This window comes from Nelumbo nucifera, chromosome 3 (assembly GCF_055504915.1).
Source record: "Nelumbo nucifera cultivar China Antique chromosome 3, China Antique-T2T, whole genome shotgun sequence".
Classification (NCBI taxonomy): domain Eukaryota; kingdom Viridiplantae; phylum Streptophyta; class Magnoliopsida; order Proteales; family Nelumbonaceae; genus Nelumbo; species Nelumbo nucifera.
The window spans coordinates 34,071,161-34,098,908 of record NC_142651.1 but is presented as its reverse complement, the minus strand read 5'-3'; the positions used below and the strand labels follow the sequence as shown (position 1 = coordinate 34,098,908).

Sequence of the window (27,748 nt, the reverse complement as noted above, 5' to 3'; positions counted from 1 at the left end):
CATTGCCCTCCATAACCATCTTTGTCAAATCACCAATAACATTAGTTTCTTGAACACTTGATTCATCAAGCAGCGGTTGTGGTGAATCTTCCCCTCACTTATCCAAACTCTCAACTGCAACTTTTGGAAATTTTCCTTCAACCTCTAGCTTAGGAATCACCATCTCTATGTGTTCTGCTATCCTTGGTTCTTCAACATCTCTAGGACTCCTTCCATTGTTGATGTTGGTGGAACTTGTGCTATGTCAGGTTGTAATTCTTGAATGGGTTCTAATTGAACTTGAAAGGTAAAGTTACTTACTTCCTTACTGGTATCTACTACAATCAACAAATTTGTATCTTGTACCTGAATTTCTTTAGCTTGCTCCACTTCTATTTCTTCTTGATCATTAACCTCAAGCTGATCGTGGGTATTGGAAACTTCAGCAATTTCTGTTTTTCCTTGGCCTGCACCCTCTTGATTTTTAATATCTACAATTCCTAAAGCTTGAAATTCTTCTTCGTTAGCTTCATCCTCAACTTCAGCTCTAGGATGTCCATCAACTTGCAAGGAATCATCTACTTTCTTTTCAACTTTGTACCTTCTTCCCATTGACTTCAAGTTCTTTGTTGTAACCTGCTGCTTCTTCTTTTGCTCGAAATTAGTCAATTCCATATATAGATCATCATGGAAATCTAATGGGATGTACTTCTCTTGCAAACACCTCTTCATCTGTGCCCATGTACTAATTGAATCATCACCAATATTTTCTAGTCGTTGCTCAAGAGTTCTCCACCATACTTTAGCATGACCCATCAGCTTCATGCATGCAAATCTAATCCTTTGTTTATCAAACATATCATGCCAATCAAAATGTTCTTCTAGTTCAGCAACCCAATCAAAGAATCCTTGCGGAACATTATTAGATCTGTTTTCTTCCACCATCTTCTCAAATAAGTCAACCAAGGACCCTTCATATGGTTCAGAAACCCAATCATCATTGATTCTAGACCTGCACGATTGTTTAGGAGATACCCTAGGCCTGTAGAATCAGTCACTTTTGTGAGAACATGGTGAATAAACCATTAGCTCTGATACCAACTGATGTAGGACCAGCTCAGTTCTAGTCCTTAGAGAATGTGAATGGTCTTCTTGGATTAGAATTTTATGGCTGTTGATGGCTGTAATGGTTTCTTGAAAGAATAAGAGAGATAATAGGGAGAGAAAGAAGAGAGAAAATACCTAGAATCACTCACCATAGCTAGCATAAGCTGAAGAAAACTCAATAAACTTCATTGCCTTTGTGTAAAATGTCCATAAATATTTAATGACTCTAAACTCATAATAGTCCTAGGAGTCTTAACTATTTGACTCAATTATCGTAGTAGGACCAGTGATTTAAAAGGCGCGCCTAGGCGCACAGGTGAGGCGCATTTCGGGGTATGCGCCTAATGTGGGCTTGTTTGGGCTTAGTTTTGTGTGAAAACTAAGAATTTAAGACCTAACGTGGGCTTGTTTGGGCTGGCCTTGAGGGGCGTGGCACAAAGCCGGCTCGTAGAATCAGGAATGTAATATGTTTTACATTACTTTAGCTATGTGAAGTACTGCAATTGAGTGAAGAAAGAAATTAGAGGTTTTACATGCTTGAAAATGTTTTGTATGTTTGATTTTATTTTTAAATTCTCATTTGAATATGCTTTACATCTTATGTTTATGTATTTTAATTTTAGATAATAGGTTTTTTAGAACATTATTTTAAAATTTTAGTTTATATTTTTTATTAATATTATGTTTAATATTTTTTTATTTTTTTTGAATTTTTTGGCATTTTTTTTAATTTTTCTGACATTTTTTTTTTGATTTTTTAGCACTTTTTTTAATTTTTTGCGCCTTGCACTTTTAAAACACTGAGTAGGATTCAAACTAAGTTGTCATATCCTATTTCAATTCAAAGAAGACTCAATAACTGTAATCCTAGTTATGCAATGACTCTGAAATTGTAAACATAAACAAACTATAACTATGCAAATTAAACCCTATCATTGGACCCCACATAAAATTGAAAAATGACAAAAATACCCTACTGTCCTAAAATACAGAAATACATAAAATATCATAAAATTCCAATTTTGACTCTTCAGCTCCTGCATCATTCTGGAATTCCCTTTTCTCTCATGAAAGAAGTGGATTGTCTTGAAATTGCCCTAGGTGGACCAAAGCAGCAACCATCTGCTTTTGACCTTGTCCAATTTTTCCAAAAATTGCCCCAGATACCCTGTCTTATCAACATACCTCTAGCATCCCTGAAAGTGGGTTTGTGGTAGTAGTCAGAAGGTCCTTTTAATTTTTCCACTCGTATTCTTGATAGTATGCTCCATAATCTTAGGAAAAGTTTCAAACTGTCACTTTCTTTTTGGCTCATAATATGGTTGCTACCTTATGATTGGAAGGAAAAAGATAATTCTAAGGTGGGCTTCTTTTTTTTTTCCATTTAACCTTTTTATCAGAAAATGTAAGCTTGTAAACCTTTCTCTGTGTGTATCTCTATAACTATCCCGTTTCCCTTTGGATCTAGTTTTGGCTGTTTTTTTGGTTATACACCATCTTTATTGTTTCTGTTTAAGAAAATAGTCTTCTCCATGGCAAAGATTGAGCAGTTCGAAGAAAATATCATTTTACCTTGGCAATCTGGTGTCCTTGTTGTGCCATAAGTTGCAAGTACAGCATGTGTTAGACGAACAACCCAATTGCTACTTCTAGTATGTACCTTTTATGGAGTAGGAAGCGAGAGTTTTCACTTATGGTTATCAATAACTGGTCTATAGACATTTTCTTCTCTTTGGAATGTTATGGAGGGAGCAGGCTCCCTGTTTGTGGGTTACAGCATTGGCAGTAGTGCAACTTTCTAGTGTGTACCTTTTATGGGGTAGGAAGCAAGAGAATTTTCGCTTATGGTTATCATTATCTGGTCTATGGACATTCTCTTCTCTTGGGAATGTTATGGAGGGAGCAGGCTCCCTGTTCGTGGGTTACAGCATTGGCAGCAGTGCAACTTATTCGTGCATCAATGTCAGCAATTTGGATCCTATCATTTTCCAAGTTTTTCCCCAGGGATTTCTCACTTCTTATGAACATAAGCCATTTCAGTACAAGAACCTTTTTGGATAAGTTAAAATTCAAACTAAACATTCCCCTTTTCAGGCGGTTTTATCAACCATTCATGTCGTTATGGCTCAAAGGATTTTTACCTTATTTCTTCTTTTTAAAGACCAATCTGTATGCAAAGTTATCTATATGGTTATATTTTCTTTCAATTTGGCTTGCTTATAGCCGCATTAACTTTCAGGCTACTGCATTAGTGAATACTCTTAAAGCCTAATTACCTTAATTACTACAAAGCAGCTGGTGTTGTTTTACTTCATGGATTATACTGCTATGGATTTTGGAAACAAAATGCCAATTCCATGAAATCCAATCATTTATCAGATTTAGAAATGGTTGTCAAAGAGTAACTCCACAAGAAAATGTAAACCATACAGTGTTTTAAAAGGTGTGGGAGGCGTACACCTAGAGGCGTGCCTCCAGGCGAGGCGCTCCCAAAACGCCCTGAGGCATATGCTAGAGGCGCTGACAGCTCTGAGGCGTACGCCTCTTGTGCTTTTTTCATGAGGCATGCTAGAGGCGTACACCTCATGCACATCTGATATAAAAAGACAGAAAAAAAGAAAAAAGAAAAAAAGGAAAGGAAAGGAAAGGAAAAGAAAAGGAAGGGAAAGAAAAAGAAAGAGAAGAAAAAAAGAGAAAAAGAAAGAAAAGGAAAGGAAAGGGAAGGGAAGAAAATATAAGGGGAAAGAAAGTGGTTTGTCCCCTGCCACTTCGACAAGACCCCCTCTTTCAACTAATGTTATGCATCTTTATTCTTCTTAATATAAAAGATTTTTATTAAAAATAAAGAAAAAATGAGATCCCCGCTTCCTCTTCATCCTCCTCCTAACCCCCTCCTCGTAAGGAGGCTTATGCCTCCTTGTGTTCGGGAGGCTTACGCCTCTTGCGTTCTGAACTACACCTCACGCCTCTAGGTAGTGGAACGCCTGCACGTTTTAAAACATTGAAACCATATAATTTTTATAAGATGGTTTTCATCAATTCTTAACCATTGTTGCGTAGTTTTTAAGGCGCCAAGGCGAGGCTAGGCGATAGGGGGTGCCTTGTCGCCTAGCCACCTACGTGGGTGCCTAGGCGGTGGACTTTTTTAAAGTAAAACCATATATCCTAGGGTAGTTCCTTAGGTTCCATAACCATCTTTTCTTAATAATTATCCATAATTTTCATAAGAGAAATGCAAATTTTATGTTATAAGTTTAGAATCAACATTTTATGAGAAGAAAAGGAACAAAGGAAAGAAAATTCAAAAAATATAGGGGCTGAACCCCTACTTTTGTTATTGGAAAAGAAGAAAAGAAAAGGTGGAAGAAGAAGATCTATAAGAAGAAAATGTGTTGATTAGACAAAATTTTAAGTTCTTCCCTTGCTTATTGGTTCAGGTTCTGAAATCTTTGAGGATTCAATCAATGATCAAAACTTCGATATGATACGCCCCGTATCGGGTGTATTGTATTGTATCTTTGGCGCCCCAATACACATGTTTACAGGTGTTTTCGGGAACCCATTTTTTAAAATAATATATATATATATATATATATTTAAAATGAAATTTTCTTGAAAAGGTCTGTTAACTTATTTTAGCTTTTAGCCAAGGTCTTGGGAATTATACATGAAGCGGCATTAACAATATTTTTACTAATTCATGTATCTTTATTTGTGTCACTTGTTTTATTTTTTTGATGAATTATTTGTCACTTGTTCTGATCATAGTTTTCAAGGCTCCAAGGCAAAGGTTGGTGACAAATCTATGAATCCTAGAGTAACTCTTTAGGTTCCATAGTACCAAGCAACTATCTTTCACTAGTAATTATCTATAATCTTTACCAAAAAGGTATAAACTTCATATTAAAATTTAAAACATTGAAAATCAACGTATACCTTCGAAGCACAGACCCTTGATGAGATGGACACAAAGCCTTGGCAGAACTTTCATCCTCTCATTCAAAATGAGTGCCTAGGTCTGCCAAAATGGTAGCTGATTCACTAGCAAAATCAAGGGCTATAACGGAATGTTTGGAGTGGGGTATACTGGGGACATGAGTTAATTTGTAATAGTTTTGTGGAGCCATTTTATGGCTTTGTATTCCTTTCCTGCTATCCGGTCTTCTAGATGGTTTGGTTTTGTTTTTTGAATGAAATTCATGTTGATTGAGTAAAAATCTTAAATTCTTCCTTGCTTATTGTTTCAGGTTTTGAAATCTTTGAGGGTTGAAGACAGCATACACCAATGTGTTTGTTGATTGAACCCTAACAAATAAGAAGATAACAAACAGAAACTAGTATATAAGCCAAAAAATGAATTATTTAGTTTAAGAAAAATTCATTTATGATTCATAAATTTAGTACAGACTACAGACATTAAGGCATTTCCCAACTCAAATTACATCATATTACAACTTTGCCCAAAATAGAAGAGGCCTATCAACTTCTTGTTTTGCTAACACATCTGCCATCCCATTGGCAGTCCTTACCCAACTGAAAGCTTCTCTGTATTTCCAGGGGGCTGAATTAATTTTCTTTGTCCAAGCACTGACTAGTTGTGAGTCTTCTTCAGCTTCCAATGCCCTGATTTCAATTTGTTCTGCAAGTCTCATTCCTTGTAACAGAGCCCATTTTCAGCCTGAACTGAGTCTGCAAAGCCAATTGGACCCAAATACAAGGCCACTACCTCTCCTTGGTTGTTTCTGAATACACCCCCTATGCCTTCTCTTCCTGGATTTCCCAATGAACTGCTATCAAAATCCAATTTCAGTTTTCCCAAATCTGGAGGTCTCCGTTTCATTCGAACTTTTTCTATATATCTATCTGTTTGCACCACTGCAACAAGCCCTTATTATATCATTGGTTGGGAACTCCCGGAAGAGCTCCAAACTCCAAAGTCTTTACCCAATATGCTGCTCTAACTGTTATGGCTTCAATCACTTCCTCCTTAGATTTACTCCTCTCACTAAAGATTCTCCTTAGATATACTCCACATGACTGCTGCTCTTACTTCCTCCACATAATTCTTCCACTCTTTTTTTTTTTTTGCTGCCTCAAGAAATTGGAGTTGAACAAGCATATCACATCCTGTGGGGAACCCATCTGCAACCAAAAAGAGAGCGAAAGTATTCCCATATACAAGATACAAAGGAACATGATAATAATAAAGGAGGAAGAGCCTCATCACTCTCCTTGCGAAGGAAACTCATATAAGGAGATAAGCACTTATTTGGCCTTCTTTTCTGTAACAAGTCACAGGTATTGATCTTTCTAAGAAACACTTCCCTACACAAAGCTTGTACTTTAGGAGGATAGGTTTGAACCAAATTTCTCTTACCGGGAGGTTCACCCCTCTAGCCTCAGATAGAACAAGAAGGTTAAAAAAGGAAGCACAAGTGAAAAGGCCATCAAGTAGGGGAGCCCAAACTCTACCATCGGAAATATTTTGATCTAAAAAGACATTTTCTAGTTTGTGAGTAGGTGAACAAGGGAGTCACACTCACTATCCCTCAAGCCTCTTCTAAAACGAAAATCCCAATTCAACCCATTTTTTGAAACCAAGCTAAGTTTAGAAATAGGTTCAATCTTGTAATTGGAAAGAGAGTAGAGTGTAGGGAATTGTAGTTTGAGTGGTTGGTCCCCAATACAAAGGTCTTCCCAAAATAAGACTCTCCTCACAACATGTCAAATCGGGTGAAAGTGAGGAAGTTTGGTAGTACCTCTATTATTGCTTTCCAAGGAGATTTTGATGAAGTGGGGTGCTTGTTTTGCGTTCCAACCATTTTTTGCCACACCATGAATGCTTTCAATGACCCTATGCCACAACCTATCTCCTTCTAAAGGAAACCTCCAAAGCCACTTTCATAGTAGGGCAACATTTCTTTTAATCAAAGTTCCAATGTGAAGTCCTCCCAATTCTTTTGGCTTGTACAATTGCTCCCATTTTATCAAGTGGTCTTTTTTTCCTTTCACCTGGTTCCCATGGCCATGGGAAGTACCTCATAAACTATTCTAGTTGCCTTGCTATCTTATCTGATATTCTAAAAGTGGACAAGTAATAGATAGGTAGGTTGGCAAAGGTGGATTTGATCAAAGTGACTCTTCTTACCAGGGATATATAGTTTCTTTTCCACCAAGCTCATTTTTTTGCAAATCTTTCTACCACCGGTTTCCAAAAGCTTTTTGCTTTCAGATTACCCCCCAATGGCATACCGAAATACTATAGGGGCCAGTTTTTTATCTCACAACCTAGCATTCCTACCACCGAATGAATTTCTTATTCTTCTCTATTAATTCCTGCCACACAACTCTTTCCCTACTTCACTTTCAAGAATGAAATCCTTTGGAACCCATCTACTAAAGCTTTCAAATTTCTTTGGATAACTTTGTGGGGGTGACAGTTCTAAGGATAAATTGGACCAAAACTGGCATTGTAGGGGTTAATCTGGAAGAAGGGGAACTCCATAGATTCATAGAGATTTTGGGGTGTGAGATTAGAAGTTGGCCAATTAGCTATTTGGGTTTACCTTTAGGAGGAAACCCTAGGTTAAAAGGGTTCTGGAAGCCAGTCATTGAAAGAGTTGATAGGAAGCTAGCTCTGTAGAAGAGGAATTATATCTCTATAGGTGGAAGGATAACCTTGATCGGAGCCACTTTGGCAAACCTCCCTATTTACTTCCTTTCAACCTTTAGAATACCCTGTAGAGTAGTAAGGAGCTTAGAGAAATACATGAGAGATTTCCTCTGGGACCCGGGAGAGGAGAGGAAGGGTCACCTGATTAATTGGGATCAAGTTAGAAAGCCCAAGGATCAAGGGGGTTTGGGAATAGAAAACCTTTCACAGTAACTCAGCTCTATTAGGAAAGTGGCTGTGGAGATTCCCTTTTGAGAGCGACAGACTATGGCACAAAGTCATTGAGAGTATTCCTGGTTTGGATGGAAATGGTTGGGATGCAAAAGTTGTCCTCATGTTTCTTCAACTTCTCCTTGGAAAGCAATTTATGAAATCTACCCTACCTTCCTTAACTCCATTCGACTTGTTTCATTTGTGAATCTTATATCATTGAAGTCTCTCCCCCAAACACCAAGGTCCCTCCCATAGGCCCTTAATTGCAGCTATTTCCTCCCACAAAAGGCTCCTATCTCTATATGAGTTAGGGCCATTGGAACTGAAAACTGCCCGATCAACTCCTCTTGACACTGCACCTCTTCAGTTTTCCACACTGTAAGAATTCCCCCCAAAGCACCCCAAGATGGGGCAAAAGACCAACTCAAACCTCTACTGCTCCAAATACTTCTTATCCATCTTTTATCCACCTCTGTGAGCTTGTTTTCTGCAACATTAATATATTAGGTCTCACTTTTCTTATCACATTCCTGATGATTCTCCTTTTCTTTGAATTCCCTAAGCCCCTTATATTCTGACAAAGATTCTTCATTGCAATTATTATAGAAGCCCTAAGTTCCTTCCCCCAACCTATTGATATCCTCTCTCTTTCTCCCTCTTTTGATTCTTATCCTTATCCCATAGGCTAGCTTTTCAACCTCTCGCATCCTTCCCTTAATTGGTGGGTTCTTCTTTTGATCTCTTAGGCTTCTTCCTTTTCTTTGTTTGGCTGCTGCTTTTTCCTCCTCTCTCTTTAATTAGGCCATCAGTCTCCTTTTTCTCTACTGGTTCTAAGGGAGTCCCCTGCACTTCGAACCTTTTCTCATTCTTCTCCTCCAGTTTAACTAAGTTGGGTAAGTGTTCAAATACGAGGTCCATAATCTTTTCCTCCTGTGTCACTTTCACTCTTCCTTCCTTTTTTAATTCAATAGGGTCAGAGCTTGCTTCAGCTGTGGCATCAACAGCTGAATCTGCACTTTCAGTAGGAGAGGGATTAGTAACAGGCCAAATAGAAACAAAACCAAGGGAAGGGAGGAACAGAAAAGCAGCTGGAAGCAGATCAGGTTATCCTTCTACATGACTTTAATTAAAGAGCAACTGGAAGCAGATCAGGTTATCCTTCTACATGACTTTAATTAAAGAGCAACTGGAAGCAGATCAGGTTATCCTTCTACATGACTTCAATTAAAGAGCAGCTGGAATTTCTACTTGTTCCTTATCTTGGACCATTTGAAGAAAAAAGGTTTTAGCATCCTTACCATGGAATTTCTACTTGTTCCGAGTGGACCATTTGAAAAACAGAGGTTTCAGCTTGGCAAGATACTGTTATTTTTGTGAGTCAGCCGAGGAATCGGTTTACCACTTGTTCTATTCTTGCAAAATCGCAAATTTCATAGGAAATTTCTACTCAGCCCTTTTTGGTGAAGCTACTTTCCAGCCAAGGTCTCCAGCTGAACTGTTTTCTTGTTGGCCAAAAATCAATGGGAGCAGAAAGGCAAGAATAGTATGGAGTTGTATCCCTTTTGCTGTGTGTTGGGTCATTTAGAATGAAAGGATCAGAAGACTGTTTGAAGACAAATCCGAAAGGATTGAGTTGCTGGTGGCATCAGTAGGTCATTATGTCTTGGATTGGGTTCTTCTGCTACCTGAGTTTGAAAGGATTAGTAGGACAAATTTGGGGCAAATTTTTGGAATGTACTGGAAATCCAGAATTGAATAGTCTTTAATAGCTGTCATGATGTTTATATTAGTTGCTGTTTTGTCCAGGTGCCATCTTGTCACCTCTTTATGTAATCTTTTTTTTTTTTTAATAAAACTTTTTATTTATTACTCTTCAAAAGAAAAGGGAGGAACAGAAAAGGGGAACAAGGGGGGAAGAGACTCCCTGAACCGGACTAGTTCAAACTTTCCCAAAGTTAAGCTTTGGATGGTCGAGTTCCTTATCTTGATCAATCTGTACTGCTAATAGATTCTGTTCCTCAGGCGTGCATGTTCTCGGCTCGTTGTGATCCTCTTCACCCCATTTATGGTTACCCTTTTCTTGCATTGATATGTTCCTATCCTATGTTTTAATCTCCCTGAGGTTCTTTCTGAGAACCCCCACAGTGAGAAGTAGTTTCATTCACTCCCATTTCCTTCAGTTGCACAATTTCTGTCCCAGATTATTCTTCAAAAACGAGTTCTGTGCCAAGTTGCGTCCCCAATCGAAAGGTCTTGAGGAGGCTGTTTTTCAAGTCATGTGTCTTGTTTCTTCCGTTCTCGATCAGGAGCTGCTTTCCTCTATCTATCTTATTCCTCCATCTCTCTTTCTTTACTTTGAAAATCAGCCTATTTACAAATCCTTGGATCCATTTCAGAACCACCAAGTCCAAGATGACTGTTACTTGATTAACTTCTCTGATTTTCAGTTTTTCTGAGAGAATGCAACACTTCCTCCCTACAAATTCTTTTGCTTCTGAAGCTCCTCTTACCCTTCTTATTCTACTGCTATTATAATCTCAGAAAAAAAAAGAATATAAAAATATTCATAATGATATGTACAAAATAGCTACTTGCTCAAGTGAGGTGACCCTCAAGTGTGTCTTTTCGTGTAGGCACCGCCATGACAACGATGGTTCTGGTATCTTTTTTTATCAATAACAGCAGATTTCATTAATGATTAAAGAGGAAGAGAAATACAAGAAGAGGAGAGGTAAACTCTCTTAACTCTCCTAAAAAAGCTTAAAAATTACAATTGAACCCGAAGTAATTGACTTCTTCCCACCCGTTGTTTTGCTAGATCATCTATAAAGAATGATGAACATGATTTATCATGGATTTGGAACCATAAAACTCTTTAATTCGCCTATGTAAATGTCAGAAGAAGATTTACAATGCAAACATTATTGATGTTGTTCTACATGACATAACTTTGTTCAACTTGATTGGTAAAATATAAAACGATGAATAATAAACAGCATTGCATTAATGTATGAGAATGAAGAATTAGAAGAGAAATGATGGAGAAACAGCAAAAAGTTCTAGTTGCCACCCCCTTCACATCTGCTTATTTTGGTATAGTGTGGTATATGATGACCATTATGCACCTGGCTTCTCCTACTCATGAAAAGTAAAATCAGCTTTAAAATTATGGGGGCAGTAAATGAAGAAATGATTTGGGCTAAAATTATGGTGGGTTGGCTAAAAAACCCAGATTCAGTGATTTGGGCTTACAGAAATGAAAAGAAGAAATTCAAATGGAAAACTGAGAAGATGGATGTAACTATACAATGGGTGGGGAGGGAGGCAAATACTTTTGCTGATTCTCTAGCTAAACAAGGAGTAACCAGGGATCAGTTGTACTGGGCCCACTTGTAACTTTATGGTGTTTCTGTATTAATGAGTGAGGCTGCATCTCGCACCTCATATTGGGATGCTTGTAACAGACTCATTATCAGTTGCTTCTAATGAAATCAATTGAATTTTTATCTATCAAAAAAAATGGGGGCAGTAAACAAACAGAATAAACAAAGGAAAAACATAAATCTAAACTCTCAACACTCCCCTCAAGTTGGAAATATATATTAATCATTCCCAACTTCCTTAAGTCATTTTCCAGCTTCTTTTTTGCTACTCATTTAATATCTGCTAGATGCATGGTAGATGTAATTTATGGCAAACAGACATTAGCTAGGAGCCACCCTTTGATAAAATGCCATACACTTCAATATGCTTAGTTTTGTAATGTTGGATAGTATTATGAGTAATGTTAATTGTGGCCTGGTTATGAACATCAAGGGCTATTTGACCTTAATTCCTAGATCTCCGAGCAAGGATTTAACCTATAAGCCCCATGAGCCATAGATCGGTATTCAGCTTCAGCTATAGAGTAGGCAACTGGTCACTACTCTTCTAAGAAACTAAATTACCATCAATATGAGTACAAAATTCAGATGTAAAGCATCTGTCATCCAATGGTCCTACCTAATTTGCATATATAAAAGCCTGTACTCTCATGTGACCATGGGTTTTTCTTGAGATGAACAAGAATCCTATCAATAACTGTCAAGCGAACTCCTAGCTGCATGTGTATATTGGCTCATAACACTTACAGCATACGAATTATCAAGCATAGTCATGCACAAGTAATCAAGCAACGAGTTTCTGATAGCTCCCAATCAAGCAACAAGTTTCCCAAGTAACAGATCTCCTCGAGTTATTTTATCAAAAACTTTTGATGTGAGAATTTCTTCAAGTCATATATCTCTGCAAGATCATTACTTGTAACCACTATATTGTTAACATAAACAATGTGTCGTCAATAAGGACTTCTTCCTCTTTATAAAGAGGGTATGATCTGGTTGTGCCTAGGAAATACCCAAATTGAACCACTTCTCTAAACTTTTCAAACCACACCTTGGATGATCGTTTTAGCCTATCTAAAGACTTGCATCAACCTGCAGACTTTGCCTTTCACTAGCACCATTCTTAGCAGAATCATTACCTGCAACCACCATATAGTTAATATAAACTATAAGTATTTTCTAAAAGGAATCCTTACTCCTTATAAAGAGGGTTTGATTTGATTGTGCCTAGGTATACCCAAATTGAACTGGTGTTCCTCTAAACGTATTAAACCATGCCTTGGTTGATTGTTTTTGTCCATCTAAAGACTTATTCAATCTACAGTCTTTTCCTTCACTAGCACTGCTATTGAAACCAAGTGGCATAGCCACATAAACTTCTTCCTGGAAATCAGCATTCAGGAAAGGCCAAAGGTAAGAGGTAGCAAGAGAGATTGTAAAACTTGAATAGAATTCATCTTTGTTACTGGGGAAAATGTCTTTAGATATCTATATCATATGTTTGTGTATATCCCCTTACTACCTACAAGGTTCAAAATTTCGACATGATATGCCACGAAACTGCGTATTGGCACCCTTCCAATATGTCTGTTTTAAGGCTAATCCCAGAAGTATTGGTTTTAATAGTTAAACATTGTTTAAACCTACCCCTCCCTGTTTTTGGAAAAAAAAAAAACCAAAAAAAGGAATGAGTGTGGTACAAAGTACTGATACATGCCTTCTGCTGTATTGGGGTGTATTGATACTTTGAACCTTTGCTATCTATTTGGCTTTATACCTTTCTATAGTATCATCTGTTTTGTACTTCATTATGAACACCAATCTAGACGCTACAAGTTCCATACTAGCTAGTAGCTTAACAACTCTTAAGTCTGGTTCTTGAGTAATGCATCCATCTCTTAATGAAATGCATTCTATTATTTATCAAAAAAATGGCATGTTTCTTTGCGAAGGGCAATAGGAAGATCTAAATGACAAACCATAAGAGGAAATGTATTAGGAATAAAATCATCACTATCGATATGAGGATCATCAATCTATACTTGAATTTGAAATGTTAGAAGTGACTGGGAGTGGCATGGGTTTGCTTGGACTATCAAAACTGACCCTCCTACATCTTTGATACACCTATAAATGCATTTGAGGATTGATAGCAATAGAATTAGAATCAGAACTAGAAGGAAATGCATAGACATCATAAGCAGTACATGGCAAAAGTTTATTAGTAGGTAAACAAGTCCTCTCCTTATGTAGTAGCATTAGAAACTAGCTGACTTCCAAAGAGAAGATTATAACAAAGTATACTTCTTGACTCTGGGATGAACTTCGAATCGTAAGATCTAACCATTTAAACAAAGTATGTGCACCTAAAAACTGTCAAAGGAATATGAAACATCTCATCATCAGGACATAATATGCTGAAAAGAAAATAGTAGTAGTAACAGCATCCTCCCAAAACTTAACAGGAATAGAGCTGACAAGCATAATGTTCCTAGCAACCTCCAAATATACCGATTCTTCCTCTTATCAACCCCATTTCATTGAGGGGTATGCGGACAACCGCTTTGATGAATAACCCAATGCTCCATGAGGAAAGATGCCGGAGACTTCTCAATGTATTCCCCAGCATTTCAAATATTAAAGTCTTGATTCTAACCCCAAATGAATAAGAATTAGCTAATAAAGTTGATGAACAAGAGAAGGAACCTATCAAGAGACTGCAGCAAATAAAGATAAGAAAAATGAGCATGATTATCAACAAATAAAAGAAAGCATCTAAAACCACCCATAGCAGAAACAGAATAAGGTTCTCATACATCTGTATGCATAACATACAGTGAGGAAGTACTTTTTGAAGATAATGGTATTGTATTCGTTTTACTGCTGCAAGTATACACACATAAGAATGTACAGTGAGACACTACAGAAAACAGCTGGGCATGACTAAACTAGCCTGGACAGATAAAAAAACAGGATATCCTTCTCAAAAAACTATGGTGTGTCAATTTTGCAAAAGAATCCAACTCTCCTATCTAAGAATAGACAAACCCTACCAAACTTAGAATTACTTATTGATTGTACAACTCTTCCTCAAAAATCCTTGGTTCTTTCCTTCCATATGCACCAAGTTGCAGATACTAGGATGATGCTCCAGAGTTTTTTCTCCTCTGCTAAGATCTCCCACCCTCCAAACTTCCAGGTGGGATTTCAAGGATATTGGCTGTTACCACAAAAAACAGCCAAACTGCCTTGATGTGATCAGCTATTTCTCCTCTGCTAAGACCGTAGAAATAGAAGTGATCGGCTATTTCTCTATTCCCACAAAAAACACAAATAGGACTCTGGATTTTACTCTGCTTTGATGCATAGTAAGAAGGCTGCCTTGGAACCTGAGGCAGCCAAACTGCCTTATGTTGGAAGTTTGTGGCTTGAGGGCCATACAGCTTCTTTAAAAATGATCTGACACTGAAGTTTCCTGATCTGTCCCATTCCACTGCCTCATATCTGCCTGGTTTGATCTTGGTATAGTGTTATTGAGCACCTGGATTAGTGACAGCAGCAGATCATCTGTCTCCCAATCATTCAAATGTCTTTTAAAGGAAGGACCCCATGCCACTGTTTTCCCATGCAGCTCATAACAATCTAATACTCAAGAATCTCTATTGTCTTTTAGAATAAACAAGGAAAGCTGTCCACAAAGCTCTATCTCACCACGTCTCTCCAAAAACTGTCCTCCATTCCCAGTTTTACCTGGACTTCTTGAAGGAAGCTGCTTGGAAATTTCCCAATACCCAATTGGAATGATTTGTCATTTAACAACCATCAAAATCTAATCCAGGATGCCTTGACAGACTTAAACAACTTATGAAAAAGGATAAATAACCCAACCAATTTTACCAGAGCATAATGTAACAAGGTAGTGCAGCCAAATGATAGATTCCATTTACATCACGACCACTCCTGATCATCTTTATTGACTCTAGGTCTTGAAAAAGCAGATCAAGAAACAACATTACTGATAAATTTTAATTCTTGGTTAATCAAATATAGGAAGAAGATTATTATTTAGCTTGGGAGTATGAATGAAAGTAGGTAAAATAATAACATTAAACATCCGAACACTTCCTTTCCTAGATATAGGAATAAAGGACCTATCAACAATAGAAACTCTATCTCTATCGGAGCATTATTGGTAAGAAGAAAACGAGGAAATACTAGTCATATGCTTTGAAGCCCTGGAATTTATAATCCGAGGACCCTTGTTACCTGATGGGGAAGCATGGTTTGTAATGCTGTAGAGCCTGCAATTGCAAATATAGTAGTATGTTCTATTGCACCAGATAATCTAGCATATTTGTGGAGCTTTCAATAGTTGTCTCTGGACTCTGGTATGGTTTGCCTTCTTACAAAGATTACATACTAGTTTCCTTTTATCTTCCTTTTACCATCACTGCTACCTTCCTTATCTCTAATGGGTCATGGTTTAGTAGTCACCATAGCAGTAGCCCAATTTTAGGAGACTTAAGCATCACATGTCCCCTTCTCCTCCCCATGGACCAAAGAGTATGCCTATTAGAATGTTATACTCTCATATGTAAGAATCTTTCATCTCACTATATCATACCCAAGGTGGAGCCCAGCTAGAAGCTTAAAAATCTTGTTCCGCTCAACTAGTCTATGATGTGTAGTTGCATCGTTGTGACAACCATTGAATAGCCTCCAAATGATCTATTTGCTAGCACAAGGATTTCAGGTAGAGAAATAAATGGCAAGTGGCTCATTTCCATGCTTTAAGCCACATCTAAAGCTTGTAAATAAGTCTCTACTACATTATCCCAAATCTCCCTAGCACTCTTCATTAAAAAATTCCTGCTTATGTGAGGAAGCGTTAGACTATATAACCAAGTTGTCACCATGTAGTTTTCTTGTGTCTAATGTGTCAGAACTCTTGGCTGAATAGAGAAAAGAACAAGAATAATCTTAGAGGTGTCAAGAATGAATGACCCCCACCTCAAAGAGTCTTTATATATTAAAAGATATGTACAATTACAAGAATGCCCATACAGGGCTGAAAGAGAAAAGAAGAATAAGATGTAAAAGTAATATACAACAGGGACTATACTAATAAGGTTTATCAAGTTATAAAGTCTCCACACCCCCCTCAAACTGATGCCTCGACATAAGCATCAGTTTGTCTATAAGAAAGAGAAGCCGAGCTCTAGTCATAGCTTTGGTGAAGATATCAGCAATTTGCATGTTCGAGGCTACATGAGGAAGCAATTTAGACCCAGTAGTGAAAAGATCTTGGATAAAGTGGCAGTCCACCTCGATGTGCTTGGTCCTCTCATGGAAGACAGGGTTAGATGCAATCTTGATAGCACTTGTATTGTCTGCATAGAGAGGAATAGGAATAGGAACCAAGACATGGCCCTATACCCTGCTTCAGTGGAAGACTTGGAGATTGTTTGTTGTTTCTTACACTTCCAAGAGATGACTGAATCACCCATAAAAACAAACCACCTAGAAGTAGACCTATGTGTGTCTGGACAACCAGCCCAATCCGCATTAGCATATGCTCTCAACTGAATAGGAGAGGAGGAGGAGAAGAACAGTCCCTGGGAAGTTGTGCTTCTAACATATCAAATGATGTGATGAACATCAGTCATATGTGGCTGACGAGGAGTAGAAACAAATTGACTAACAATCTGGACAGCATGAGAAATATCAGGCCGAGTCATAGTGAGATAAATGAGGGACCCCACAAGTTGGCGATATAAGGCAACATCAAGAAGTAATGGACCTTCAGATTTAGATAGCTTAAGATTTAGCTCCATAGGTGTATCAACATGCTTTTCATCATTAAGACCAGCAAGTTTAACAAGGTTAGAGGCATACTTCTGCTGACAAACAAAATACCCTCGATCACTGCGATGTACTTCCAGTCCCAGGAAATATGTGAGAGGGCCCAAGTCCTTCATGTGAAAGGAATTATGAAGTAATAGTTTCAGTTCATGAATGCCTTCAACATCATTCCTAGTCAACATGTCATCAACATATAGTAGGAGAATGGTAATACCTTGAGGTCGTCGCCTAACAAATAAAGAGTGATCAAAAGAACTCTGGCTATATCCAGCAGCAACTACAACATCGCGAAAGCATTCAAACCATGCTCGGGGAGCTTGTTTTAGACCATATAGAGATTTTTTTAGGCGACATACTAAAGAAGGATCGCTGCAGTATCCAGGAGGAGGTTTCATGTAGACCGTCTCCTTCAATTGACCATGAAGGCATTCTTCACATCAAGCTGGCATATGGTCCAAGACTGAGCAACAGACACTACTAAAAGAACACGAACTATGGGGATCTTTGCAACAAGAGCAAAGGTTTTTTGATAGTCAATACCATACTCCTGACTATATCCTTGGGCAACTAAATGTGCCTTGTATCGATCAAGAGATCCATCACACTTCAGCTTAATGTTGTAAACCTAACAACTCCTAACAATGGATGCATCTGGAGGAGCAGGCACAAGATCCCAAGTGTCATTCTCATGTAAAGCATGAATCTCTGCATCCACGGCTTCCTTCCAATGAGGGCTACTATTAGCTTCCTGGTAGGAGCAAGGAACATTTGTGGAGGATAGGACAACAGACAAAGGGCTATGGTTTGAAGGAAAACCATAGCAGTCAGGAGGTCTAGATATATGAGTAGAACGACGAAAAGGAACAGAAGTATGAAGAGTGTTTGAAGTGGAGGTATCACTTACAGGAGTAGTGGTAGGATGATGATCTAAACCAGGAGGAAGGAGAGTCGTAGGGGAGGTGGAGCATCCTGTGAATCAAAGTTTGGCAAAATAGAAACAAACGGTGCAGACAATCTAGCAATTCCAACAAAAAATGAAATGTTCTCAAGGAAAACAACATTACATGATATACGAATGTGACGAATAGAGGGGTCATAACAAAGAAATCCTGTGGTCAGGACTATAACCCACAAAGGCACACATGACAGATCGTGTAGACAATTTAGAATGTTCACGAGAGGGAAGATGAACAAAGCACAAACATCCAAAGACATGAAGCATAGATAAATCTGGAGAACGACCAAATAACTTCTGAAAGGGAGACATATTACCAAGAACTGAGGAAGGAATATAGTTGATCAAAAACATAGCTGTACTGGTTGCCTCTACCCAAAAGGAAGGTGGAGTATGGGACTCCTGCAATAATGTCCTCACAACACTAAGGATATCTCCATTCTTGTGCTCGACCACACCATTTTGCTGAGGAGTATTTGGATAACTTCATTGCACTTGTATTCCATGATCCTTCAAATAGGATAAAAAATCTCCATCAATGTATTCTCCTCCTGAATTTGAACGGAGAATACGCATTTGTGGTTGAAATTGAATCCGCACCATAACATGAAACAACTTAAATGTTGGGAACACCTCAGACTTGTGGCGGAGAAAGTATATCCGTGTGTACCTGATACAATCATCAATGAACGACACAAAATATTTGTATCCAAGCCGAGAAGAGACATAAGCAGTCCAAACATCACTATGTATAAGCTCGAAGGGAGAGGTAGTATGATCAGATATGTGAGGAAATGGTAAGGTACGACTCTTACTTAAGCAACAAGAAACACAAGATGTATCAAAGGTGTGCAAGGAAGGAACTTTATTCTTAATAAGGCCTTAATCAAACAAAAATTTTAATTTTTCAAAATGTAAATGACCCAAACGTTTATGCCCCAAACATTATTTCTATGATTCAGAAAGGAACTAGAAGTGGAGGAACTGAAATAAACTGATGATGTTGCTGCTTGAGGCTTCTCGAACTCCAATGCAAACAGACGGCCCAATCTGCGTCCCTTCCCTTTCACCTTCCCAGTGTTCCGGTCCTGAATCAAACATCCATCCTGAGAGAAAATGAGAATGTTTACCTTCGTTAATTAATTGATCAATAGAAATCAAGTTTGTAGTGTGATTCAGAACAAGAAGGGTCTTGGTAAGAGGGAAAGATGCAGTGGGTGAAAGCTTAAGAGACATATCACTACTACCAATGATGTTTAACTTTTCACCATTGGCAGTAACAATATGTTTGTGATGGGTTTTAGTAAGGTTACTTGGTTGGTTAGGGTAAGCTCCTGACATATAGTTGGTAGCTCCAGAGTCAATGATCCAAATATGAGGAGTACAATAATCGGAAAACTCACCAGGTAAGCCAATAGCAGAAAGAGCAAAAGGAATAGCAGATGTTACCAGTTGTTGAATGTTTTGCTCAACCATAGATGCTAGAGAATCACCTTTAACAAAAGAATCGCCACTATTGGAGGCCATTTCAGCAAGAAAACAGCAGTCCAGGCACAAGGATATCAGAGACAAACAAATTCAGCAATCAAGAACTCAAGATGACAGTCCAAAAAAGGCAAGTTTTTAAGACTGTCGAGTTTAAGGCCTTTCAAAAATGAATTTGAAGTCTGAATCAAATAAATGAGAGGCAAGAAAACCCTAGGATGACACCAGATCTAGGGTTATAGGTTAATTGAGTCAGCCGATTGAGAAAAGAACAAAAATAATCTTAGAGGTGTCAAGAATGAATGACCCCCACCTCAAAGAGTCTCTTATATATTAAAAGATATGTACAATTACAAGAATGCCCATACAGGGCTGAAAGAGAAAAGAAGAATAAGATGTAAAAGTAATATACAACAGGGACTATACTAATAAGGTACATCAAGTTATAAAGTCTCCACATAATGAGCATGGGAAGGATCTGGTTTCTTCATGGTTCCTGTTATATACCCTAATTGCATCTACCCCCAATAACGATGCAAGCAGATTGAACCCATTTAAGATAATTAATTCCATCAAGATTTACAGTGGTGATTTGGGTACCATGGATCTCTCCCATTCCTCCCATGGGCATTTCAGGCTCTACTCTTAATATCTTCTCTAAAAGCTTCTGTCAATGACAAATAAAATATTTTCAACAAATTGCCAAATAATAGATCTCATAGGATTAATTGATCTTAATTCTCCTCCTATCGAACTCTAAGGTTCTAATATAGAACTCCCCCCCTCCTTTTCTATCTAGTTTTTGTTTTTGGGCAGCACTCCAAGGCTTGGGCAACAATCAGATCTCCAAAAATTCCAAAAACCAGGCTTATAAGAAGGAACTGACTACCCCTTTCAACTTCTCATGCAGTTGGCTGGTCCTAAAGCTGCATTGTTATTAGCCAAGAACACTGTTGTCTAGCCTCTGCTACCAACTTGATTGATAAAATATAAACCAGTGGATAAAAAATGGCAGAAAGTTAATGTATGACACATACTTGTCAAGGCAGCGCCTGGGTGGGTGCCTAGGCGATAAGGTACCCTTGGAGGCTCGCCTCACCTAATCACCAAGAAATTTTGTATATTGTGTTATAAAATAGTTTTATATTCTTAATTTTTTGATATTTATATTTATAAAATAGACATAATTAAACTAAAATATTCATTTTGTGTGTTTATATACTAATTTCTTTTTATTATTTTCTTATTTGTTGGGGTTTAATCAACACAAACATTGCTAAATGCTATACTGAACCCTCAAAAATATAGGGGCTCAGCCCCTATATTTTTTGACTTTTTTTTCCTTTTCTTGTCATGAATATGTTGATTTTCTGTACTTTAACATGAAGCACCTAGGTGACTAGGCAACAAGGTTGACATCATCTGTCTTTTGGTGTTATGAATTACATTGATAAAGTCGACCTTGGCCAACTTGCCTCTTTACTTCTTATCAGTGTTCAAAACCCTAATGGGGGTGTGCAAAAGTATGGTGAAGCTAATGAAAGATTTTTCGTGGGAACCAGTGGAGGAAAGAAGGGACCATAGGGTTAGGTGGTAATTTGTAAGTAGAAGTAGGAGTTCTAGTGGTTTAGGAACTGGGAACATTTAGAAGAGGAATATGGCATTGTTAGGGAAGTGGTTGTGGAGATCGCCATTGGATAGAACTAAACTGTGGGCAAAGGTGATTTTAAGCATTCATTGGTTGGCAGTTGAGGGCTGGGATGTTTTTCCTTGGGAATCTATATATGCCATCCTACCTTTCTTCCTACCTTTTATCAGGTATAACCTGTTCTTTGGCAATCTTGTAAAGCTTTTGGAAAATGTTTGGGCGGGGAGCTTGCCACTAAAAGATCAATTCCCTTCTTTTTTCTCCATCTCTAACTATAAATATGAGCCTGTGTCCAACTTCTTGTCTTCTTCTGTAGTGTGTTTTGAGCTTGAATAGGACTTGGGTTTTAGAAGGGGAATCAGAGACTCGGATATGGACAATGTCTTGGCATTGTTTCAAATTTTACAAAGGGTTTTCTTGGATACTTCAAAATTGGATTCCCGGATTTGGACCCTATCCTCTTATGGTAGTTTTACCTGTGCTTCTCTTTTGAAAGCCTTAGTTCAACCCTTTGATAGTCTTGGGCAACCCTTTCCTGTTAAGGAAGCTTATTCTTCGAAGTTTTGGGGCCTTCTGTTGGGAAGTCTTCTTGGGAAGGATTAACACACTTTTGGTGCATTGTTTGTAAAGCTAATGGTGAATCTTTCTATCATTTATTAATCTCTTGCCTTTATGGTTTATCTATTTGGGATTTGTTTCTCTCTTCGTTGGTTACTTGTGGGTGGACTCTGCCGCCAAATGTACAAAGCCTCTTTGACTCTTCTACTGGTAGTTGGAGGTTTGTTGGACAATATGAGAGGAAAGGAACTAAAGAATTTTTGCTGAAATGGAGAGGAGTAGGGGGGCAATTATTGAGGTAATCACTGCTAGGGTGGTTCATTGGGTGAAATGTATTGATTTATTTGATGATATTTCTACAACGGTATTGCTGAATAACTGGAAGGAAGTGGAATCCTTAACTCCTAAAACTGTGTCCTCTCCTTTGTGGACTCTACCAGTTTCAGGTTTCACTAAGCTGAACTTTGATGATGGTAAGTGAAGGAAACCTCGACCCTTCAGGTATTGGAGGAGTTCTTAGGAATGAGGAAGGTGAAGCTATTGCTCTGTTTTCAGGCCCAATTGGGGTAGGGGACTCACTCCGAGCTGAAATTCTGGTTATTATGGAAGGTGCAAAAAGGGCTAAGGAGCCAAATATTAGCAGATTTATCATTTGAGGAGATTCAGAATTGGTAATTGGATGGCTAGAGGAGGAGGAGGATGGCATGTGGATAAGGGGTCAAAAGATGTGCTAACTCCTTTGCAGATGCACTTGCCAAACAAGGGGTGGGAAGGGATAAAATGTTTTGGGCTATATTGTAATTCTACTGTTCTTTTTGGGGAGAGTTAAGAGAGTTTGCCTCTCCCCGCACCTATACTTGTTTCATCTTTTTTATCTTTAATAAAATGGTTCTGTTATTGATAAAAAATAATATATGTGAGGGCATAGTAATTAATCCAACTTCAGCTTCAGCCTTTAAGGGGGGCTCAGAACTTCCTTAACAACTTGTTCATTAGAAGACAAAGCAGCAAGTCATTCAGTTGAGCCACTTAGCTGTTATTAAACAGCCCCCAAGTGAAGATGAAGGAGAAGACAGTTCATGTCAACCTCCAACTTTTGAGTAGCTCTTTCAGATTCGTTCTCTCATTCCAACTTTTGGAGCTAAAAGGTGACCGGCCCTCCAAATCTAAAGCTTATTGGACTACAGAAAGGCTTTCATCAGGGGGCTAATGTTGCTGGATGTGCATGTGTAGGACCATCAACAGTTGGTCAAAGTCAATTTTGACCAATGTCCCCAAATCTGGGGCTGCCACAGCCATAGAGCATTTTTTGTTCAAATTTCTTGTCTTTTAGGTCTGTTAGTTATAAACTTATGGTAGTTCTTTTTTTTCTTATGTTAAGTTCAGTTTGGAAGCAGTGGAAATACAGATTTAGCAATTCAAAATTCAAGGCTTTGTACTGTACATATTTGTATTTGCACTCCTTCCAAACTGAGCCTAAAAGAGTACAAATACAAATATGTACAGTGAAAATACATACAAAATACAAGGTTTTGTACTCTACATATTTGTATTTATACTCCTTCCAAACTGAGCCTTAGGGAAAATGGAGGTCAGTTTGGTTTTTTTCTTGTTTCTCCAATATAAGGGTACTATTGATTTCTGTAAGTGATTTTCTGTTAGTTTTGTGAGTTTGCAATTTCCAGTTACATAAGTTGGTATTAAAGCTCCGGTTGATTGGATCTTTGTTGGTGTATCTATGATGGTGATGCAGGAGCAGGTAGGGGTACTACTACAAAATTCAGATCTGGGGGTGGGCTTTCAGCCATGAAGGGGTTTGGGGTAGGAATGAAGAATAGAGGTAGAAAAGCAAATAGACGGCATGCTACCCACAAAGAATGAGCAAAATATTGGGAAGAAAGAAAGAGGACTCTTGTGGCAACAACCAGAATTCACCGAACCAAACTTCAATTCTTAAAATGAACTCTTCTTAAATTGCAATTACAATGACCGTTTATAAACTTGACTTGTTGACTTGGATGCTGGGTTTGGACTCCAATTTGGACTAGATGATCTGGAAGGAAACTTAAATAAGGACCTTATACTTAAGACACCTACAAGTAGAGAATAAATTTTAAAAACTCAAATAATAATAGTAGTATCCCATCACCTAAAGTATTTAAAATTTGTCTAGCAATGGAAAAACTGATTTCTTTCTGCATGTATTCTTTCTTCCTTCAATATCTACATCAGTGGGGCTCCAAGTTTCTAAGTCCTTTACTTCAGACGATGATTCCATGTTTCTTTCTCACCTTATGAGGATTATTTATGGAGGAAATTTGGGACTGATTTTTAACATAATTTATCCAGAAACCGATGATCAAACATAAGTGGTCAATAGAAGCTTGGGTAATCTCTTACATTATTTAGCGGGAAAGAAGCCTAGGCAATGAGAAAGTATGTACAAGCTGTATTTGCTCTAGAAATCATACTTTTATGAGCCCTTTTGAGATAATGTATGGACAGCAGCCTACTGAATTTCTAGACTTGGTTCTTCCTTCCCATGTTGGAAAATCAGGCTTTAAGGCTGAGAAGATGGTCAAACTAATGGTAAAGCTACATGAACTGTTTGAAGATCAAGGATCTAAAGCTAAGTAGAAGGCCTCTGCTGATGAAAGAAAGATGCGAACTTTCAAGGTTAGTTATGCATCTAAACAAGCAATGGTTTCCATCTGGAACCCATTCTAAGCTCAGAAAAAAGACATTTGGCCTTTCAAAATTTGGAACATCAGTGACAACGCTTAGGAAGTGGATTTGCCAACTGATTAAGGCATTGGTTCTGCTTTTGGTTTTTCTGATCTCTACACTTACCATGGTAATGATGATGTAAAATGAGAATAACAACACAGTAGGCAACTAGGCAGAGTACTTGATCTGGTGGAAGACAGATGAGGGTGATGGTGGTCTCTGGGTTTCCCAAGAAGAGTTGTAGCAACTGGATCCTCATTCTTTGAAGTTTTTTACTCAATTCACTTGGAGGAACTGATGCAGATGGTTTTCAACTAATCATAAATACATGACCAAATCTTGGAAGGCTAAGAGAGATTGGAGGAGAATGTTCGTGAACAGTCCAACTCCTGAGCAGTTATTGGAGACCCAATTTCTTTCAATCCAACCATTGGATTGAGCTAAATTTTGGATATATTGAAGGTTAAGAAGTGTAGAGAAAACCCTCCAAATCTCAAGCTAATCAGATTATGGCAAGGGCTTAATTAAGAGTGGCTAATGTTGCTAGATTTCTAGGATTGCCAACATTTACTCAAAAGTCAAATACTTGTCTAATGGGGTCCACATCAAGGCTTTCTCCAACATAGAACATGTGTGGTTTGTATTTCATGTCAGTTGGGTCAGTACTTGGTAAATTATAGTTTTTTTTTCTCTAGAGAAAATTTAGGTCAATTTTGTCTTTTTCTTCCTTGTTTCTCCAATGTAAGGGCATTTTGGAAAGTTTAATTGATAAAAGTCTGATGTGTTTTAATAGGGTCGACAATCAAGGGAAGTTTAGGTAGTTAAAATTGCTGTTTATATGGTTAAAAGGAAGTTATAAAATCTCCTAAACATTGTTTATACACACTGCTCATTTTACTATTATTGATTTGCTTCTGTTTTCAGCTGCAAAGGATTTAAGGCCACGTTTGTTTCGCAGGAATAGGGGTCTGGAATCGGAACCAGAATGGGCTATTTCGATTCCAGCTGTTTGGTGGGGCAGAATCGAAATCCCATTCCCATTCCTGCTGGAATGGCATTCCCCCATTTGAGGGAATGGCCATTCCCTGCCCTCCCTTGGGAATTAAATCTCATTCCTGTTGATTCCAATTCCCATTCCCATTCCTGTCTGAACCAAACAGACCATGGGAATAAGCCATTCCGATTCCGATTCCGACTGCAAACCAAACGGACCCTAAGTTTCAGCTACAAACACTCCTGTTGATTGTTGTAGGAGATCTTCTTCTATTATTTGTGTGCTACTTTGCAATTTCCAGTTGCATCACCAGTTTTCAGAGTACAGTGGCAGAACTATTATTTTTTGTCGAAGTCTTTTGGCTGGGTTGAATTTTGGTTTGTTCTAACATTCAAATTATTATTTTTTGTGTTGATCTCTTCATTAGGAGATTTTTGTGTTTCCTGAAGTTCCAGAATCTGTCTTGGACCTTAAGTTGATGTTCCCTAGGGTTTCTATTAGTCGTCCAATTTTGACAAGAAAAGGACTAGTTAACCTATGCATTCTACTCATAGGCTCCTTTTTCATAATCAATTTTCTGGTCAAGTAGTGGATTAGAAATTAAAAAAAAAAAAAATCTGGTTTTGAGAGTGAATTCTTTTATTCTATAGATAGGTCTTTTTTTCCCATCTTTCCTTATCTGAATCCATAATTGGATCTGAAACTTTTTGCCCACTATTGTTGATATGTAGGACCTCCTTCCTGTCCAACATTAGAATCTTATGGATGCAATTTGGACTCATCTAGCAAATGGTTGTCTTATTGTGGGGGGCTTAACCTCTGGAGATGGTTATCAAGGCAATGCTTAAGTGCATTCAGTACCAGTACTGTGTAATGTTGCATTGTGGCATGCAATATTAAATTGCTTTTAATGTAACATTTTACAGTTTAATGTTCATGCCCCGATACAATGCTAAAAACTGTGTTTTTGCACATAGAATTGCTCTTGCTTTTCTTGTATTTGGAATATTGAAATTTGTGATCAAAGTGATATTGTCCTGTGAAGCTAATGATGGTACTTGTCTTTACATGCAATATTCGTTATCATGGTTTTCCTTTTAGTAATTTTCAGTACAACATAGCAAGAAACTAAAAATCTGTCGTATATTATAGAACTTGTTTCAAAGCGCCCACCTACTAAGTGGTTGGGTGACATGGGGACATCCTGTTATCTATTCTCTTCTTGCTGCCTTGATAACTGTAGCTCTGGAGAGTGGTTCATGATATTTACAGGTGATTTCAACCATCAAAATTTCTTGAGCTTGGAGGCTTAATAGCAGGACTTGTTTATGTAAAGATAGAATATCACCTGCATCTTAGATGCGGTTTTCTCCTGTTTCAAGACCTCAGGATCTCCTATCAGCAGTCATTGGTACAATGGTTTCATCTACCATGATTTTGTGTATAATATTTTAGTTTTGTATTATCTATTACGTTCTATTAAAAAGAAACAATGAAAAAAATTGTTAGTTTTTTGTTGATGGAACTGCTAGAAATGTATTTTCTTTCGCTCACATTATTGGACAATCTCTGAAAGAAACTAGCATGATCTTTCATCATTGTGCCCTTTCATTTAGTTTACTTTTGTATGCTTTCTAATTCCATCACGTATCCTCTCTTCCGATGATTCATGAAGCTTTTGGCTTTAGCCTTTTTCTTCGTGATCATTTTTACATCTCAATAGTTTTGTTTTGTTTTTTATCTTTTATTGTTTTGTTTTTGATAAACACGTCTCATAGGCCTTTAGATGACTCCAATTTGTTGTCCTATATTTGGCTTTATGTATTGTATTTTTTTTGAACTCATGTAAATCTGAAGATTATATATTTTTTTTAATAAAAATAGTGAAGTTTCACTTTCGTAGGCAGCAGGACAAAGCAAGCTCCACAGAAGTTGCAGCACATGGCCCTGAACAATCCCACAACAATTAATCCCAAATTAGGGGTGAGCATGGATTGGCTTGATTCGGTTACATAGTAGAACCTGGAACCTTTCTGTAGGGTCAGTTTTAGGTTTTTGGAACTGGAACCTACCCTATGAAGGTTGGTTCCAGGGTCAGTTCTGACTTTGGCAGTTTTGCTGTTTACTCGTGGAGCCTGTTCTTTTTTTACTCTTCCTTTGAAAA

At 37.9% G+C, this 27,748-nt stretch overlaps 1 protein-coding gene across 2 annotated transcripts in view; it reads left to right on the top strand.

Moving 5' to 3' along the window:
• LOC104592374 (ENHANCER OF AG-4 protein 2-like) overlaps window positions 1-27,157 on the top strand; it is an 81,990-nt gene extending 54,833 nt beyond the window's left edge. Inside the window, exon 12 of one of the 2 annotated variants that reach the window (XR_016083875.1) lies at window positions 26,737-27,157. The gene's annotated coding sequence lies outside the window, so the exon portion shown is untranslated. The remainder of the gene's footprint in view (window positions 1-26,736) is intronic. The other variant, XR_016083877.1, reaches the window with a different exon arrangement.
• Window positions 27,158-27,748: the final 591 nt, after the last annotated feature.